Source organism: Aedes aegypti, chromosome 3 (assembly GCF_002204515.2).
Source record: "Aedes aegypti strain LVP_AGWG chromosome 3, AaegL5.0 Primary Assembly, whole genome shotgun sequence".
Taxonomy (NCBI): domain Eukaryota; kingdom Metazoa; phylum Arthropoda; class Insecta; order Diptera; family Culicidae; genus Aedes; species Aedes aegypti.
Window position 1 is genome coordinate 13,167,024 of NC_035109.1, and position 21,515 is coordinate 13,188,538.

Here is a 21,515-nt window from a genome sequence, read left to right on the forward strand (position 1 = left end):
CTTTCATTATTGATTAGAAGATTCTCGAATCAGTTTGCTCTTTCAGTCTCCTTTAGATGATGTCCCTCTTTTTAGTTCCCTTTGATGGATTTCGCTTAAATTTCCACAGTAGCTCTTGGGGGTACAAACGGACAAATCAAGGGAGTGGCGTAACAAAGATTTTTACAGTTCCACCTTAACAGTCGAATATCTGAACCAATAGAGTACCGCTATTCGGGGTGTCGGGGAAACGCGGAAATTTTCAACCGGCAAAGATCCTGGACCGGTGTGATTAGAACCCACGACCCTCAACATGTTGAACTCAACTTGTTCTTCCTAGATAGCTGAGCGCTTACCGCTACGCCTATCTAAACCTTTCTTTCAAATTCACACTCGTAATGCTGTTAAGATTCAATGAGGAATAGACATATTATCTCCCAGTTCCTTTCAGTTTTGTTTGTTTTACCCTTGTTTGGTCTCTTTTCCAGAAAAAGGATTTCTAGTGTTCTTATTTCCATGTCACATAGCCGCTACCAGCCCTGCGATAGTTACAAACACAAAAAGTGCAATTTTCTGTTTCTCAATGTATAGTCCATCATTGTGATCAAAATTGGAAATTCAATAGGATTGATATAATTTAGGGTTTTATTATTTTCCCTTAAGTTCGGATAATTTTACATACTAAAAATCTTCCCCTATCTTGGGTTGCCCACAACAGTCAAACTCGATCCTTGTCCTGATACCTGCGTAGTTTTGAAAACCATCACTGATGCTCATCAGTAACACTGGTTCAGAGTACTCCATTTCCTTGAAAACTACTCTCTCTTGCGATTCTGCGAGGTGGTACCCAAGCTGTTGGCAATGCTGAGCTCGTCCATCCTAAATATTGTAGGTTTGCAACAAGTGAAAACAGGTAATGCATGATGTCCTTCCAAAAAACCTGAGAGAAAAAAGTTGAACTTAAAAATACTGTCGAAACCTTCAACACAGTTGGTGCTTCTGTTATCGAAAAATGCAAATTATTACTCTCTATGTCCGGATAACAAAGCGGTACCGAAATTGTTTTTCAGTAGCATCTTCGACAAATCTTTCCACAATAATACAATATTTAACTTACCATGGTATTTCGAAACTGAGATCTTGCATTTTCACTTGTTTTTTTGTTTTGTTTGACAAAAATAATAGCCGGCGACAGAACGACGATAGTCGGTGCACTACAATGTTTATTTTTTTTTTTCATGACATTCGCTGTTTTCGTTCGAGCGAATCTATGCTGTCAGTTGATTTGATGGATTCGTCGATTTGAAACCAAAAGGGTGTATGCACGAAATGGTATAATAGGGATGTTCAGTCGTTTTGCAAATTTTATATTAAAAATCTTAATGAACGATATTTTGAAAAAATCTTAAAATACCATAATTATTGCTTATCGACTGCTAAGATTGCAATGAAAATCTGATTTGTTCACATTTTTGGACTTACGTCCATTTCAAAAAGTATTCGAGAAATGGATATAATCGAGTTGTGAGACCGTTCCCATTGTGTCTACTATTTTACTCTCATAATAAGGTTTAAGAAAAATAATAAAAATTTAAGAACCTTAAAGGGATGAAAATAATTGTGTTCCAAAGCTGTTTGAAGGTCGAATCTTCGAGTTTTTTTTTTGCGGTTTGAAAGTTTTTCTTGGGAGATGGAAGACATACCTGATTCCAGAAGGGGCTTAATAGGTTAATAAGCCTAATTTTTATTTTTCTATTTCTTCTTAACGATGTTCATCTTTAACCATTCAAATTTTATTTCAAATCTTTTTAAATCTCCATCAAGCTCATTGGTTCTTAATGTATAGTATCTGTATCTTCTTAACAATTTTCACGATTCCCCCCATCAGCAGGATGGCAATTTGCCAGTGAATTCTACCCCAATATTTCGATGCGTCTCATCCCATTTTTTTATTCGTCTTACCCCAATTTTAAACCAGTACCTACACCATAGGTTCCCAATCTTTCCGGATTTGCGACTTCCCTAGCCATCATGTTTTTTTTCACGACCCATCAGTGCAAGAAAAGTAAAATAAAACTTAAATGTTTCAAGAACATTTTGGTTTAACTAAGCTTTTTCATAAAAATATTTCATTAAACTTTAATGTTGCTAGTTGGAAGTTTTGCGATAATGTATTAATCATCGGTATTAACATAAGATTTAAAGAGACTATTTCAGTTGAATAAAATGTTTAAAACTCGATGAAAATTTTTAGGCATAATAATGGAAATTAAAACAAAATACTCTGAAAAATTATGTTTTGCTATTTCGAAAATTGCCCTTAGCATTATGAAAAGCACCAACAAACATTTCAAGAGAACCCACATGGACATCCATGCATAGCATCAATTCAGTATTTTTCAATCACGTAGGCCGTGCTATTGAATGTCACAAATTGTCTCGTTCCCATCGTTATAATTCAGATCAATATTTCCCATTGAAAAAAAAAAAAAAACTGGTAAGACTGTACAAACAGTAGTTGACTCTGCTCCTCTACAATTGAATAATTCTGGACGATCCAATCTCAAATCAGAATCGCTAGCCTGTGTCAGAAACAGATCGTACAACGGATATATAATCAGATGCAATAACATGCAGAGCCTCCCAAAACACCACTGAAAAGTGTTCCTTTTGTGTATTGAAAAGAGTGCTGCAAAGTAGCTCAATAACACTTTTCAGCACTGTTTCTTTTGGTAGGAAAACTAGGCCGTTATGTTGTTCATATTCTAAAAGAAAAGTTGGTTGATTTGCAGTTGTCACTTTGCATAGAACATAGAAAACAATACATAACAACATAATGCCCCGCCAATTATCGCACCGGAAAAGTCGCGGTGTCCCAGATATTGCGGATCAGTTGAAGCAACAGTTGAGCGGATATTGCGGGGTCTGCTTTGAGCATCTCGGCTGATATGCGATCGACCCCAGGGGCTTTGTTGGATTTCATACTTTGGATGGCTGTTTCTATCTCATGCAGTGATGGAGCTTCGGTGTTAACGCGACTAATACGCCGAACCCTAGGCGGATCATGCTAAGGTGTTGGCGGCCGGGTTGACACTTGAAAAAGTTGTTCGAAGTGCTCAAACCAGCGTTTTAGCTGGTCAGTGGGGACGGTTAACAGTTGTCCAGTCGTGTCTTTCACGGGCATCATCGTATTCATCTTTGCCCCGCTAAGACGTCGTGAGATATCGTAGAGAAGACGAATGTCGCCGGTTGCTGCGGCTTTCTCACCTTCATCAGCAAGTGAGTTCGACCACGCTCGTTTGTCCCGCTTTCATGAGCGCTTAACTTCCCTTTCTAGAGCTGAGTATCGTTGACGGGAAAGTGCATTGGCTCCTCTTGTTTTCGCCCGCTCTATCGCGGCTTTGGCTTCTCTCCGCTCCTCTATCTTCCTCCAGGTTTCATCGGTAAACTACTGTTTTCTCCGAGTGCGTAGCTCACCCAGATTATTTTCGCTGGTAGTGATGAAGGCATTCTTGAGGGCGGTCCATTGCTCTTCTACGCTGCCACCTTCCGAAATATTAGCAGCACGAGTCTCCAGTTCTTCGACGAAGGACCTTTTCACTGTGGCATCTTCCAGTCGGCGTGTGTTAAATCGACGTCCGACTCATTCCTCCTGTCGACGAATCCACGCAATGCGCAGACGCACCTCGCCGATGAGAAGGTGATGGTCGGATGCGATGTCAGCGCTACGTTTATTCCGCACATCAAGAAGGCTCCATTTCCACTTTCGGCTGATACAGATGTGGTCAATTTGGGGAAGAGCGATCCCCCGATCACCATGTCGTTATTGCCACAAAACTCTGCCAACAGCTCTCCGTTTTCGCTCATTTCTCCGAGACCATGGCGTCCCATGACGGGCTCATAGCTCGAATTGTCGGATCCGATCTTCGCATTGAAGTCGCTCATGATGATCTTGATATCGCCCTTCGGAATCTTATCCACGACAGCATTGAGTTGACTGTAAAAATTCTCTTTGTCCTGCAATTCGGCAGCATCGGTTGGCGCATAACATTGGACTATGGTAAGGTTTCGGACCCGTGTTCTAAATCTGGCGACGATTATTCTCTCATTTATAGGCTCCCACTTCATAAGCGCGGCGTAAGCTTGGGCGCTGAGCAGAAAGCCAACTCCACGGTGCCGAGGAGCGTGTTCACCTCGCAGGCCAGAATATAGCAGAATCTGTCCCGATGGTATTCTGTGTTCTCCAAAGTTTGGCCAACGGACTTCGCTCAGTCCTAGGATCTCCAGCTACATGCGACACGCCTCATTGGCGAGTTGTGCCAGTTTACCCTGCTGGGCTAGGGTTAGTACGTTCCATGTTCCAATTCGTGTTCGTTGTTTCGTGCTAAAAGTCGTTGCCGTTAAATCAGTTCGTAATCATTCTGTATCGGTTTCTTGAACATTTTTTGATGTTTCGGGGACAGTAGGTTGTTAGCCTTAGGTTCCCTATCCGCCGTGATGGGGCTGCCATCTTAGGTGTAGCTTCCGGGGAAGAGCATTTCTTATTCAGCTGCTGGATGCCAGACAGACGCTGTTTGAGCCGCACTTTCTTGGTGAACAGACGCTCGGTGGACGTACCTCCTCAATCTAGCTAAAGTCAGAAGGACTACAGGACCCAGGCTGCACTTCCAGCTAAGCACGCAACTCTCAGCTGGTGGTCATTTGTCATCCGTCGACCCGTGGAAGCATGAGGTAGGAACTTGTGAGGACTCCGTCGACTCACCATTTTGCAGCCCAATGTATGTACACAATGTATTACATAATAATACATAATGTATTACATACATAATGTATTACAAGTTAAACGAAATGCAGGCATTTGTAAGTGATAAATTAAAACTAATTTTCAAACATTTAAAAAAATACAAATTATTTGAAAAATCGTATAAAACTTTCCTAATATGCTTTTACGGCCCAAAATGCTTTAAGCCAAAATGAAATCATTTTGATTTCCAAGCGAAGAAAAAAATATTCAAAATTCCAAAAGGTTCGTTTAAAGGTGGGGTTGGGTGTAAAAGGGATAAAATAGTTTTATAACCCCATCTTTTTATTTTGAGATTTCAACAAAAAGTTTTTGGAGTTTTTCTGATATATTTTTTTTTCAACCACTCCCAAATGAAAAGAAATAGCGAATTCCTTTACTCATCTAATTCAGCATTTTTCAAAGCTCTAAAGTGTTTCATAGACTACTTTGATAAGGTATTAGAATTAAACGCTGGAACCAGGAAATCAGTTTTGTTTGAACAACCCTATGTCTCCGTAAGAAAAAAGTTCTAAATTGATAAATTTAACAATCACAAAAAAACTTATTTTGGCAGAGTTGCTTGAAATTGAACGGTCTACAACTTTGCCGAAGCATGTATACTAGAATTTTTCCATATGAGAAAATAAGTCATATCATTTCTATTAAGATGTGACCTACTCTAATTTTCAATAACACCAATAATTAAAAATTCTCGCATAACTTCTGATCTCGCCCTAAAAGCCATTGGTAACCATATGTGTAGCTCATTGTTTCTGAGCATTTGAATGGATTTTCATGTTATTTCACAACGCTATGGCGAAGAAAGGATCATTATCTACCTGCCCGTGATGTTGGTTTGGATGCTTATTCTTTCATTTGCTCAGAAACAACGAGTTACACACATGGCTACCAATGGCTTTTAGGGCGTTATCTCAGAGTATGCGAGAATTGTACTATTACAAATTTTTAGTAAACTGCGTAACTGTAACATGCGATTGAGCTTAAGTTGACATTTTCAATCATCTTCCCCTAAAGTATCGTCACAATGTAGCTGCCATGATTAAAACGTGGAAAACAGTCCAACAAATGCTTTCAACAAGCTTTCACCCGAGTTGATTAGTTCCGCCACAATCCGGGAATTGTGTTCACTTCATCGTTGTTCCGAGTGGATTTCGCTCATTATTCCGTCGATGATGATGATGATGTTGGTGATAGGATCCTTGGCGAAGGCAGGCGCATAAAAATCAGTTCGTTCCCACCCCGACAAGACAACACCTGTTCCACATTTGTCATTTTATGTTCCCACTCGTCGTCGTCGTCGTCGTCGTCGTCGTCGTCAGCTAATTTATTTATCACGAATTCATTTGCCGAGGTGGACACATTGTTTGTCCTGACCCCGGCTTTGGGACTCGAGGCGGCGTTGCTTGAATGTAATTATTCCTCCGGGTTGACAGTGACTAATGGTGTTTACTTTCTCCGGAAGGACTTTGGGAGTGAGAGGTCTGGCGCCCGGAATGTGATTTGTCCTTCTATGAACGACGACTGGTGTGAGCTTTTGTCGGCATGTAATTGTTGCGAAGAATTTGTGGTAGAGCGTTATTTGGTGCGTATAGGTTCAAAATGGATAATCAACAAAGTACTGTTCAAAGAAAAAGTAATCTACTGTTGATTATTTTTTTTTCAAATGGAAAATTAAACTTTTAGATAAATGCGATAGAACACCACCAGGCATCAGTCGAGTCTAGTACACGACACTGAAGACGGCCTTACAGTTGAGGTCAAAATACGCGTATCTGCCAAAAGATAAAAAAAAACTTAATTACTAAATTCTGATTTTCATCTACTTATCATTTTAAATTAACTACGTTCTTTAGAAGATTTTTATTACCAAAAGCATAGAATAACTCGTACTCTTACCATGGAAGTAGCCCGAATTTCAATCAGGGAGGAGGGCGATCCGCTGCTTTTGTTTTGCATGCAACGTTGAAGAATGAAGGATGCTGTTATTACCCTACTTTTGTTACCGTGAGTAAAGTGATAAGTTACTCCAACAAACCTCTTATAGATCTCATCAGCACTTATCTAGGAATAACTGCTGAATTTCTCCATGTATTTTTAAAAGAGCTTTTAAAAGCATCTTTTCAAAAAAATCAACAAATATTCTTCCAGGAATTCGTCTTGGGATGTCTGTTGGAATTCTTCCTCCACTGAGTATTTTTCAAAATTTCCTTCAATAAAAGATCCGGGAAGTTCTCAAAATATATATACATTCTAACTTGTCATACTTTTTGTATATTGGATATATTACTTCCTCCTTCCACTCCTCCTGTAGCTGTTCTGTATCACAGATCCTGGCCTGGGAGGGAGAAACCAATGCAAAATTTCTCTACGTCACAGTGAGCCGAGATTTTACTGTCACGAACTGTCACTGTGAGCCCGGTCTTAACCAATGGACAAACATTAAAAAAGCGCGTAAATAGCCAAAGCATATTTTTGCATTTCATCAAAAGTAGCAAAAATCGAATTAGAATCAATTCATGCACATTCAAAACTAACGTCACGAGAGCACCGTTTATTCTAATTGAATATAACGTATTGGAATGAGGCACTTTTTACTGTTTTCATTAAAATTGAAAATTAAACGCATAGAAAACTGTGGCCCTTTTTTAATGTTTGTCCAGAAAGATCGAAGGTACACAACAAATAAAAACTAGCGATTTTCACTAAGCCTGCCTTGATTGTCGTTGGCAAACTGAAGTTATCTTGCAATTTAGAAAAAAAAATGTATCCAATTTCGTGTGTAGTATCTGTGCCTCCCTCCCAGATCCTGGCTATCAATCGGTGCAGACAAGTGGTCAACCTGTCCGGGCCCTTTTTAATAAGTTCCGCTCCAATACCATCCTTTCCAGCTGCTTTGTTGTTCTTGAGCTGTTTGATAGCATCCTTAACTTCGCCTATTGTGGGAGTTGGCACGTCTCCCTCATCCGCCGTACGGATGAAGCCATTCCTCCGATGCGTTGTTAATGGCTGCTTTGAAACTACTCCAGCAGTCCTCAAGAGGGGCTTCGGTGAGCTCTCCCTTTTCCGGCAACGCTGCCTCAAGGCTTTGCGCGTAATCAGTTGCGACTTCGGGTAGCTCGAGTCGTACCAGATTGTACCGAGGCGGGCGTCGGTACCGAATGTTGCTCACAACGGAGAGTCGTTGGCGCACTTTAACCGTCACTACCCAGTAAACACACGATCGTTTATAATAGCGTATAAGAGTACAAAAGTGGAGGCGATATACGTACGTTTTGCATGCAGCTTTATGGCACATGTACGTATATCGCCTCCACTTTTGTACTCTTATGCGCTATCGTATACGATTTTGTGTTTACTGGGTAGGTAGTGGTCCGAATCAATGTTTGCGCCGCGATAGGTTCTGACGTCGATAATGTCCGAGAAGTGTCTTCCATCAATCAAAACGTGGTCGATTTGCGATTCAGTCTGTTGGGGTGATCTCCAGGTGTACCGATACGGGAGGCTTTGCTGGAAGTAGTAGTACCTACTTCCATGGTCATGTGTTTGGAGGCGGCGAAATCAATCAGTCTAAGCCCATTTTTCGTTCGTAAGCTGGTGAGCGCTGAACTTCCCTATAATCGGTCTAAATTCCTCCTCCTGGCCAACCTGAGCGTTGAGATCTCCTATAACGATTTCGACATCATGGCTTGGGCAGCCGTCGTATTCACGTTCCAGCTGCGCGTAGAAAGCGTCCTTATCGTTATCGTCACTTGCTAGTTGAAGGCTGTGCACGTTGATTATGCTGATATTGAAGAAACGGCCTTTGATCCTCAACTTGCACATTTTGGTGTCGATGGGCCACCACCCAATCACGCGCCTCTGCATTTCGCCCATCACGATAAAAGCTGTGCCCAGCTCATGTCTGTTGCCGATGCTCTGGTAGATGGTAAACGTATGTACCGTAGACCCTTTCCAGCATACCTCCTGTAGCGCTATGATGTTGAACTTACAAACCCTAAATAATTCGGAAAGAATGCGGGTACTTCCCAAGAAATTAAGAGACTTACAGTTCCATGATCCGGGTTTCCAATCGTTTGTCCGTTTTGGATGCCTGGGTCTATGCCGATTGTTCCGGTGCGAATTCACATTGTATGCTTCCTGTACTGATGATTTTTACGGCTGGCTTGTATGGCCTGCACCAACGTCTCGCCGTAGGACCATCGTGCACAGTACTGGTTAGAGCCCCACGCTGGCACTATGACGACGATCAGCCGCTCCTAACATGGAGAACAGACGCTCTGATAAGCTACACCCTCAGAAGAGAAGAGCCCCCTTCCCTGTCAGCATACGACCAAGGTCCCACCGGGGTTGTTTACCCGATCTTCCCTACGGTTACTCGTACCCCAGGTGGCACCACGGGGAGGTAGGGATAGGAGTTACTGGACAAGAGGCTAAGGACCACGAATGGGGTCTATTTTATACCTGCAGGTACGCGAAGTACCAATAGTACGCATTGTCCAGTCATTTGCCACCCTCGGGCTCTCGTACGAGCTCAATTACTTCGGGATTTTCATGTTTTTACAAAACTTCATGGCGTCACTCATGTCTGTGAGAATCTCGACAGTAGTTATTTAACTTAACTGGATTACTATTGGAGTCGACAGGTTACTTCTGCAATATACATTCCTATTGTGTTCGACAGTTACTGTTTTGATTCAAATTCCGGACACTCTACTTTGTATGGGAAACAATTCACCCGAAATGTTTCAAAATTTGCTACTCCAAGGGTCCCACATTGAAACTCATTTCATTTTTCTATAGATATCTATGAAAATTTAGAATGCTCAACTGTCTTAGACGTCTCTCTGAGATCTAGGTGAGTTCAATTAATGATTTCAATTTCTTTCTTCTCTTTATAATCAAAGTACTCGGAATAAGAGGCAAACGTGTGGAATCGTTCGGAATAAGAATAATGAAAAAACACAAATTTTGATTTTATTCAAGTAAAGGAAGTGCCATCATTACCCACCATTCAAAAGGCAAGGGTTCCCAAAATATGATAACACTGACAGAACCCAACTTCTCAAGAGTTCGTCTTTTGTGCAAAAATAAATGTCAAGAATTAAGCTAAACATCATGGCCACAAACAACCCAGTACCGAGTCAGAAGATAAAACGTGTGGATTATATTTTTCAAAGATTAAACAAGCATTGATAATCTTCTAATATTTTCAAAAAATTTTATAACAACAGTAGTACAATATTGAAATGACTTTCCATGTCATTAAAATCCTTAGCCACAGCAAAACTAAAACTTCAGCATAATTTGGGAATTTAAATAGAAATACGTTGAAAATTGCGATGTTTTTAGACAACGATGAGTTGAAGAAACTTTGGGTTATTGGGTAAAATAAGAAATTGTTTAAATTTCCCTTAGTTTGTCACATCGTCTGAATTTTGACCCCGCCGTTTATGACCGAGAGAAGACTATTATTAAAGCTTTGCGAGAGCTATTAATAAGAACTGATTCAATCGATACGAGATTGGGCAATTACGGCGAAAACCTACGGAGAATGAATAAAACGCTCTACAGTGGAGGCCAAAGTTCTAAACAAGTTAACCAGTCGTTAGATCAAACGTCTTTCCAGCGCAAAATAGATATGCTCACCCTGGATGACGTCGACGATCCTATCAACAGAACAAGATCATGCGAAGAGACTTCTTTTTTTGAAGTTTTGGACGAAATTAATTCTACAGTGGCACAACCGTCTGAAAAATTCATCGTCGGGCCCAATAAACGGGTTCAGATCCTAACCAATCAACCATCTTCGAGCTCAAGCAATCACGTTCAAGAAAACGCTTCTACTCCCACCGCTTCTTCTCAGAAACGTAGGGCTCCGATCATCACTTCGGATATATCGTCCCATATCGGCCACTCTAGTCAGCACCGCCTCGACCTACCTGCTAGCAATAGATCACGACAGCATGACAATATACGACCTAGTTCTGAACCGCTCAGTGTGGCGAAAGTTGGACAAACGGCCAGTGATATGTCTGACTTTTATGTCACTCCATTCACTCCCAACCAATCGGAAGAGGATATAAAGCAGTACATTCAGGAAATTTGCAAAGTGGATATTTCTTCTGTACGAGTTGCTAAGCTGGTGCCCAGGGGAAAAAAACTGGATGATCTTACTTTCGTCTCTTTCAAAGTTTCCATTGACAATACTATTTCGGAAATGATTGGTGACCCTTGGTATTGGCCTGAAGGTGTCTCTGTCCGTGCATTCGATTACATCCAAAAAAACGAACCAACGACACTCCGTCCGACCTCGTCATAGAGATGACCACCACTTCTCATGTACCGAATCATCAAACGTTGCTGGCTGTTCCTGATCTCCGGTTCAACCCTGGCTGTTTGACGAAATTGGGACGCATTCATTCAGGCATTCCGGGCGACCCTACTCCATCCGTCACAGTTCAACTCACATCTGCCATCTCATCCAACCGAAGACGTCCTAGTTCTGTAGACGATTTTGGAGGCAGGGTCGCCCAGCCTGCAATCTCAGGCAAGTTTTTTTCCATTATTGAACATTCGTCCCCTCATGTCACTTCGCTTTCCAGCACTGTTGAAGACATCTCCAGCAACAGGAAATTGACTCATCCAAGCTCATCAATCAATCAACGTACCCCACCCTCTCCTAGACGCACATCAATAAGGATCTACTACCAAAATGTTCGAGGCCTGAAAACAAAAATCGATAGTTGGTTCTTGGCAGTTAGTGATTGTGACTACGATATTATCGCGATCACTGAAACTTGGCTAGATGATCGTATAAACTCCGTTCAACTTTTCGGTCCGATGTATGACGTTTATAGATGCGATCGAAATTCCGAGAACAGCAACAAGCGTAGTGGAGGTGGTGTTCTGATTGCGGTCAGAAAAAGTTTATCTTCCGTACAAGTAAACGTCAGCAACATGGTGGAGCAAGTGTGGGTTAGTGTGAAACTGGAAAAAAGATCACTCCACATTTCTTCGTTTTATCTCCCTCCCGATAAAACAAATAACCCGAATATTATCGAGGCACATTTGAATTCTATTCGATTCATTGAATCTGGCGCTGCTCAAGACGATGAAATACTAATTTTCGGGGATTACAACCTACCACGAGCCTATTGGATAAAAGATGCACGGTGCCCCGATAGACCGTTATTATGCAAAAAAATTGTCCATCAAATCTGAGCACAGGGCTCGATTTCTGAGGTCATTCTGCACCTCTGGGCCAATTTTAAAAAAAATCCCTAGGAGGAATCTCAAGAAATCTTGATTTGAAGTTTTTGACTTAAAAATTCAATATAATCCTTTATAAAATTTTGCATCAGCACTGAAAAAACCTACAAAAACGCTCAGAAAGTTGGCCAAACTGTTCTCAACTAGCATATAACTGTTACCATTGTTATAATTAGAAATATTTAAAACTGACTTAACATACCAGAGTGGCTTAAGTATGTTTTTACATGGCTTAATCCAGTTAGCTTAGTTCAATAGAATGAAATCTAAGCAATAAATTCTTATATACAATTGATATTACGTTCGATAAACGTGAAACATTCAGTGCTGAATTTACAGCTAATTTACAGCTTTTTTTTCGACTTTCACACTAAGTGACCAGCCCACCAAAGTCTGCCGTATTTATTTTGCTTAAAAAAAATGTTTCTACTATTTACTACTTACTACTCTTGATGTTTACGTCTAGTTTTCCGCCGAGTTATGCCCTCACCATTCTGTGTAAAAATATCCTTTTCAATACTCCAGCCACAACAGGATTATAACTACACGGGAAACATGATTGTCATATGTCACAAGTGTTCGAAAATTAACAAAGTCTTTAACAACTTCAAACAAATCCTCAATGAGTATTCAATACTTTAGATCAGCATCACCAGGAATTCCACTCTACAGTATGGCCCATAAAAAATGCGAAAATTGTTCGAACGTGAATCTAGCATCCACAAGCATTATTAGATGATCATGGAAGCATTGTCCTGGACACCGCACGTTCTACCCTGAATGCTTCATGCAGTTCCATTATTGATGGTATGGCTTTCCATAATCTTCACCAATTGAATTTGGTCAGCAACAAAAATGGGCGCATTCTGGACCTTGTGTTCTCCAGTTCTGAGCTGGTAGCTCTTACTGAAGCGAGTGATAGATTAATAGCTATCGACTTGCACCATCCACCCTTGGAAATGGTACTTTTGGCTGTGCCTGAAGAAATCTGTGCGCATGAAATGGAACATCGTTTAGATTTCAAGAAGATAAACTTCGATTCTTTACTGACCTTCCTCGACAACATAAATTGGGCGTTTGTGAGCCTCTGTACAGATGTCGACACTGCCACTCGCAATTTTATTGGTATTCTGAACGATTGGCTTGTTACGCATGTTCCAAGAAGTAAATCACAGCGATACCCTCCATGGGAAACCCACGAGCTGCGAACACTAAAACGAAGAAAGAATGCAGCACTGCGTCGTTTTCGTAAAAATCGTGCTCCTGCTTTCAAGACCCAATTTCAATGCGCTAGCCGAGCCTACATGTCGATGAATGATTCATGCTATCGAGCTTATGTTGTTCGTACCCAAAATCAACTTCGTCGTAATCCGAAATCATTCTGGGGTTTTGTGAACAGTAAACGTAAGGAAACCGGACTGCCCTTAACTATGTCATTTAGAGAAAGGGAATGCAGCGACCCCTCAGGAAAATGTGCTTTATTCGCCGAGTGTTTTTCGAGTGTTTTCAATAATAATCTATGCACCTCCTCTGACATAGAACGCGCCACTTGCGATGTGTCCCCCCACGTTGCTGACATAGACATTTTTCACGTAACCGACTCCATGATCCTGCGGGCAGTAAGCAAACTGAAAAACTCTCATTCACCTGGTCCTGACGTAATTCCTGCCATCGTTTACAAGAAGTGTATCAACTCACTCTTAGCACCTCTTCGACACATATTCAACCTTTCTCTGGCGCAGGGTAGCTTCCCAAGTATATGGAAAGAATCATTCATGTTCCCAGTTTTCAAAAAGGATCTAAACGCGATATCAGTAATTATAGAGGAATCACCTCTCTCAGTGCTGGATGCAAGCTATTCGAAATTATCGTTAACGAATATCTACACTTCGAATTGAAAAATTTCATCTCCACGGACCAGCATGGATTCTTCCCTGGGAGATCGGTTTCAACAAATCTAGCCAACTTCTCTAACACATGCATCACGAACATGGAGAACGGATATCAGGTGGACGCTATCTACACTGATTTAACCGCTGCTTTCGACCGAATCGACCATGATATTCTTCTAAAAAAAAATAGAAAAAAATGGAGCATCTGTTGGATTTATCAAATGGTTACGAAGTTATCTTGTTGGACGGAAATTGAAAATCAGAATCGGTGCTAGTTGCTCGAGTTATTTTGAAAGTACTTCTGGAGTTCCCCAAGGCAGTAACCTTGGGCCTTTGTTGTTCTCCGTTTTTTTCAACGATGTCACCAATGTTCTTCCACGTGGATGCCGTATCCTGTACGCAGATGACCTTAAAATATTCTTAGTGATACGCAATCCGGACGATTGTGTTAGACTTCAAAACATGCTAAGCCATTTTTACGATTGGTGTGAACGAAACAAGATGTCTGTAAGCGTTTCAAAATGTTTCGTGATTTCATTTCATAGGAAATCGAGTCCAATCAATTTCAACTACAAACTGGCAGGCTGTACCCTGAATAGGACTACCTTAGTTCGGGACCTAGGGGTGATGTTGGACTGTAATCTCTCCTTCAATCAACACAGATGTATGGTGATTGATAAAGCTAATCGTCAATTAGGTTTTATCGCAAAAATCTCTCGTGAATTCACCGATCTCTACTGCTTGAAAGCACTGTACTGCTCGCTTGTTCGCTCGATACTTGAGACAGCCGACATAATTTGGACCCCCTATCAATCAACATGGATCGAACGAATCGAAAAGATCCAGAAACGTTTCCTACGACACACACTTGCACATTTGCCTTGGAACAATCCTGCGAACCTGCCTCCCTACACTGATCGTTGTCGACTCCTTAACATGGATACCCTGGAAAACCGGAGGCGAGCGAACCAAGCGCTTTTCGTTGCAAAACTACTGAAAGGTGAAGTTGATGCCCCAATGCTACTTTCTCTTCTACCTGTAAACATCCCGTCAAGACCGTTTCGGAGATATACATTTCTACGTCAGGCTCAGCATAGAACTAATTACGGATCCAACGCTCCTCTACCAGCAATGATTGCTGAATTTTCTCGTGTTCAACACTTATTTGATTTTAATTTATCGTCCGGTGTTTTCAAAAACAGAGTCCTTGAGTATTTGCGAGCTTCATAAATCTTTGTCATTAGTCTTCAATTTTAAAATAGTTTTAAGCCTTGTTCACTAGGATACTAAATCCGATGAATGTATTTTGTAATAAATAAATCTATATAAATAAAAATGGAGTGGTGTTTGTATGTCACGAAATGGCTCAAGAACGGGTCAACAGATTGACGCAAGTTTTTCACTGTTGCCCTCCACAAGGGATGGGACGTGTTCGTGCGAATAAAAAGTTCAGGAAAGTCTCCGGAATAATGGGGAATACGGAAGAAGACTACGGTATCATTTTGTATGGAGGATTTCTTGACGTTTTCCAACAGCCTACTTGATGGCAAAACGAAGTTTGCCGGGACCACTAGTAAATAAATAAATAAATAGGAATGAAAAAAATCTGAAGATTGATCGAATGGACCACTACAGAAAAACGTTTGCGAAATTTTACAGAAGATAATTTTTTAAATTATGAAATCCCAACATGCGGGCCGCACTTATTCAATATTCAAAATCACTCCACGGGCCGCACAAAACCTTGGTGAGGGCCGCATTTTGGTGACCACTGATGTAATGCAAGCCACCGTCTATCTGCCTACGTGCCTCCAGTGTTGACCAGACTCATTTCCCCGAAATTCGAATTGTGAAGCCATGAACTGTTATAACTGTGCGTTGTATTCCTGAGATGGAGGGGGAGGTGGTTGGGCTTGAGTGTTGCACATGTTATCCGACAGTTTTGATCTCGGTGGGCCGCAATTCAAGTCTCGGTGAAATGATTCGCACTCACTCACTCACTCATTTCATTTCACCGAAACTGGAATTATGGCTCTCTGGGATCAAAACTGATCTATTTTGTGTGCAATACTCAAGCTTAACCATCTGCTTTTCTATCTTAGGAGGATAGAGCATGGTTGTAGTAGTTCGTGGCTTCGTAGTTCGGAAAATGTTATTTTCGGGGAAATGAGTCTGAACAACACTGCTGCTAGGTATCTAATATCACCTCTATCACCGGCTCGTCAATGCGAGCAAGGAGAGATCCTGATAGTCTACAACAAAGCATCATCCATTATCAGCTTGCGCGAGAAGGAGAGCTGAGCATTATCAGTGTCGGAGTTCAAACGAAGCTACGAATCTCTGGAGAGCTGACCCGAATATCCAGAAGAGGGCTTGATGTGTTTTCTTCAGGAGAACAGCAACCAGAAACGGAAAGGTCACGGTCCGGTCCGGTACGGGAGCACTTCCGCTCGTCGGTTTTAATGTGTTCTAGATATAAGTGTTGTCTATAATAATAATAAGTCAGAAGAAGAATAAAGTCAGTGTCCAGTTTTTTTAAATAAATGTAGTTTGTCCATGAAATAAAGGTGTATTTAGGCGTTCATGTGCGTTTCTTGTGCTTGGAAAAGCTATTGGTCCTTCGAAAGGAATTAGCCGTGGTTGGGACGAAGAAAGCCACGGTCTTCGGGAATTATATTGCTGCATGGTGAATGCATGCCCCCTGCGTTTCCCACTTCATCATAAGCCACCGGTCGATGTGCGGTAACCTGCCCGGAAGGAGCGATCGAAGGTCTGGATACAATTCGGCACCAGGTAACAGGGCAGATCCATTCAGCCACAATCAATGAAAATTGTAAAATTAGTAGAATAATAGGAAACACCACAATAGAAGCCAATAAAACAAAACGTATCCGTTTTATTACTGAGTTTTACTGTTTGTCTGTATTATGAATGTGAATATAGCTATATCTGCGTTGTTTATTAAGAATAGCGTTCCCTTTTTGTTAGAGATTCTGTATGACGATCGATTTTCTAGGGGACTATCCTACATTCTATACGAGTGGTACTGTGGCCCGAGTATTCGACGTACCAATTTATTTCAAGGAAAAAGCCACAAAAAATTGTCAAAATGTCTATTACGAAATCCTGGCAATCCTTTGCTGGGTCTAGAAGTTTCATAACTGTATCCTGGAGAATACTTCTGGGCTTCCAGGTTTTTCTAGTGGTCTTCTGGAAAATTTCAGCGGATTTTTAAAGATGTTGAGTGTATTTTGGGGATAGGACTGAACGTTATGGTTTTCTTACGAGATTCTTAGTATGTATAGTTAGTTAGGGGCTTTCCATTAATTACGGAAGACAATATTGGTAGTTCTTCAACTCACCCTCCCCTCATGATACGATTTGTTTAGAAATACACTAGATTCTGGCAGAATCTAAAACTGAATGGGTTTTCAGCGGAATTAGAGGACTGTAAGCTTAGGAATAATAGATTTCGGAGACTGGAGAATCTTAAGAATCTGAGCGAATTTCTTATTATTGTAGACGCGATCCTGTGGATTCGTAGTGAGATGCTACAGAGTCGGTGTCTGGCCATTTGGCCGAATGCCGTTTGGCCGAACGCCATTTGGCCGGATGCCATCTGGTGAACGGGTCGTTTAGCCGAATGCCGTTTAGCCGAATAACGAACAAAAAAAATCAAATCGCTACAACGCTGATGATACAACGCGAATAACTGATAAGCAAATAAATTTGTTAATTTTAATGATGTTATGGGATGTTCCCGTTAATTTTGGACAATGGACAACGGGATCTTCCCGTTAATTTTGGACAATGTTGTGACCTGCACACAACATTCGCGTCAAGATTCTCAGCTCAGCCCACAATGTAATAGAGTTTCGGGTGTTTTAATGATGCCATCAGAAATTTAATTTCGCATCACGAAGCAGCTGATGAGTGTAAACCAACGCATAACAAACATTACAAACTCGCGAACAGGCTACGTGCGAGTAAGTTCGCACCCGTCTGCTCAGGAGAACATGTCAAAAGAAGTAGCAACTAGCTCGGGAACGTTTACCCGCGAGTAACCGAGTAAGCTGTGATTTATTATGGTTTTGACAGACAATTTTATTGTACAACCATCGAATTCACAGTAAACTACCAGTTTGTAGTCAAAAACCCATAAAAACCATAAATCTCGGAGGCGAATCAGCTTTTTTTTTAAAGCACTATTGACTCTGAACAGCTCCGAACACGTTCACGAATCACTTTGACTTCAATTAATCGGAAGCACGTCAAATGCAAGTTAATCAGTACTCTGATGCTCGGAAGCATTTTGTTTTCTTTTTGTTCTAGTGGCGTCCCATAACATCATAAAAATCAACAAATTAATTTGCTTATCAGTTACTCGACCTCACTTGTAAATCCCACGCATCAGCGTTGTAGCAATTTGTTTTTTTTTCGTCATTCGGCTATTAGAGTTGCACAATATCAGTCATATTAGCTGGTTGATGTACTAAAATTATCAATATCAGTTACGAACTATCAATATCACTTTGATCTGAGAACCAACAGCTGTGATGGGACATCGCGCTCTAGATCATAATCCGTGCAGAATGAGTCATCACGTGGTAATTATCCACGCTAATAATATTTTTCAGTGACCAACATACAGTTTCAATCCACCTGCAGCACTATCAAGAATATCGTATTGATAAATTGCCATTTTATTTGCTTAACTTAAGGCTAAACTTAACCCATCAGTGATATCCATTGTCTATCGCCATCAATGCACTGGTGATGGTGTAGACAGCATAATGTTGATGTGATATGGAATGATCCGAATTGTATCACAGTCAGTTTGTACAAATCAGCAAATTGCAAGCGTTGATAGTGACAGCGGGCAACTTTGTCAGCTAAACGGCATTCTGCCAAACAACCCGTCCGGCCAGATGCATTTGGTCAAATGGCGTTCGGCCAAACGGCATTCGGCCAAACGGCATTGGCAATGATACGAAATGTATAGAATTCCAGCGTGTTTCTGTGGTATTCTCACAAGCACCTGAAAATTCATATCGCGCCTTTCAGGTTCCATTGCGAAATTCTGTGAATTTCCATTGATTCCGTATGGTAGGTTTATTACATATATGTATATTTATAATATAAATATACATATATTCTAAAGCATAATAAAACCTCACTTAAAATTAAAATGATAAAAAGCTTATTTGTGCAATTTGCGAAACTACGGATCGCATTTATGTATCATGCGGACCGTAAGTCGCTGCTTGAGCACCACTGTTCTATATAATTTTAAAACTATTTCTCTTTGACATTCACATCCAAATTTCTTTAAAAAAATCCTATGCAACGTTTAGTTAATCCTATACAATATACAGCAATTGCAACACAAAGAAGCCATTCCGAACTTCATTCGGTAGTATCTAACGCTAGGGCTTATTATTATTATTGTTTATTAATTAAAAAAAATATTCCATATTGCGATACTTAGAATCGGAGCTTTTTGGATCGTAAAAACATTTTTGTAAGAATACAGAAATACGTTTTATTGTATTTATTTATTCTTACAGTTTTAAGGGAATGTTCAATTCTTGAACAAAGGCCACTTAAGTGATTATTGTTCCAAAATCATCCATACAAATTGCATACGTAAAGCTTATCAAAAATCAATGGAGACATATAAGCGATAAAGAGTATGCAGAACGCCCGTCGCATTCAACGGGTTTAAAAATTCAAAGCATACTTCTACCCCACGGGAATATGCTTTAAAATGGACTGTTTCGAAATCTGGCACGTTTCCTGCACTAAAATATGCAATAAATGTTTTTCAATCGAAACCGAATCTCTAGTTTAGAAGGGCGGATAATAAATTATTTAACAGTTTATTCACAAACTAAATTAGGTTAAAAAGTTTCTCCAAGGAAAGGTTAATGTGCCATTCAAGTACTCAGTAAACCACGCTCTCAAGACCATGATAAAGCTATTGCTGCTGTTGATGATGATGATCGAACTCACAAATGGTGATTTATGGAGAAATTATTTTGTTTATTCAGACCGTGCCGGGTTAATCCTTAATGAGGCGGGACTCGTGTCGTCAGGCCTGTCGGACTGTTGTCAGGAAGCAGAGCCGAATTTACAAATTTGAAATCCTTAGGGCCATAATCATGTTGGGGATTTTTTAACAAGCTAAGTGATCTAAGAGGACTCCCACAGTTAGTAGCTGAGAGCCTTTTTTGACAAAGTTGCTAATTTTATATCTGTTTATAATGTGACAGGTACGATGTTATTCTATGCCCAGAGAAGCTTAAAAAATTTCTATTAAGAAAATATCCTGAACCGAACGGAAATCAAACCCAGACTACTGCATCATGGATTTGTTTGGTTGCCACGGACGTTACCACTAGGCTTAAGGTGATTATAAAACGAAGCCACACCTCAAATTTTCAAAAGCACAAGACTTAAGAACAAAACAGCGCTTCGCGTTGAAAATTCATCCCATTAGTCACCACCAGCAAGCAAGCAATTTGATTGATTTTCAGTGCGATCTGTTGTCAGATTCTACAGTCTTGTGCACTTGAAAATTCGAAGCTTGGCTTCGTTTTATAATCACCTTAAGAAAGTCTCACTTACGAGAGCAGTAGGCCATGAAAAAGAACGACAGAAAAAAAATTTCATTACTTGTCAAACCGCGTTCAATAAAGAGAAAACCTCCTAATTATAAATCGTTTAAATAGTAATTTCATTCTCCATTGCGGAGATTTCCCGAAGAAAAAGGAAGAAGAGTTCCGTCGGATTGTTTCCGACCATTTGCAGGTGAGCGAAACTATCAAAGCAGAAGCTGTGCAGAAGCAAGAACAGCTCCCGAGAAGACGTTTCCGTCGCATTAGCCCTTCTCCGTTTCTCAGGTTAGCCCGCCATTATCATTCATTAAAGTTTTTGAACTTCTAACATTAATTTGTAAATAATTTCTACTAAATCATATCAAGGAAAATTCGAACATATTATTTGCTTTGAGTTTCAAAATCTTTTGATGATATTCAAATAATTCAAAAAGTTGTTACCACATAATTGGTTTCTAATATGTCTTTTAAAATGTTTATACATATTTTAGATGCAATTGTTTTGGGCTTTTTTCAATATGGAGGCCCAGGGGCCAAGCCCCTTCTATCCTCCGAAAATACGACCCTGCCTGAAGGGGTGACACAAGACCCGGCAAGGGTGACGTGCTGACAAATTGGACAACCAGCCCGAATGTGCTCTACCAGCTGTTCGCGTCCCGCAGTTTGTCATTTATAATTCAACCGAAAACGCAGGGAGACAATTGTTCCTTGCACCATTCCATGGACACAAAGCAATATTGTAATATGCCCATTTCTGCTCAGTGCAATTGCAGCGGAAAAACAACTTCAAAAGAAATTTTCATAATGTTTCACCGCGCTCGCCTGCGGCAATCCAATGGGCCCCGAAGCCAACGCGGTTTGAAGGACTGCGCCACCAAGTGGGCCACAATCCGGAACAAGAACAGAGTTGGAACGAACAAAGTAATCAAGACACACTAATGTTGCCGAGTTCCG

The 21,515-nt window shown here is 40.7% G+C and overlaps 1 long non-coding RNA gene across 1 annotated transcript; it reads right to left on the reverse strand.

Moving 5' to 3' along the window:
* Positions 1 to 606: 606 nt before the first annotated feature.
* LOC110678961 lies at positions 607 to 1,196 on the reverse strand. Its single transcript, XR_002502089.1, has 2 exons — positions 1,097 to 1,196; positions 607 to 919 (listed from the first exon to the last, which is right to left on the reverse strand). It is a non-coding gene; the product is annotated as an uncharacterized LOC110678961 (long non-coding RNA).
* Positions 1,197 to 21,515: the final 20,319 nt, after the last annotated feature.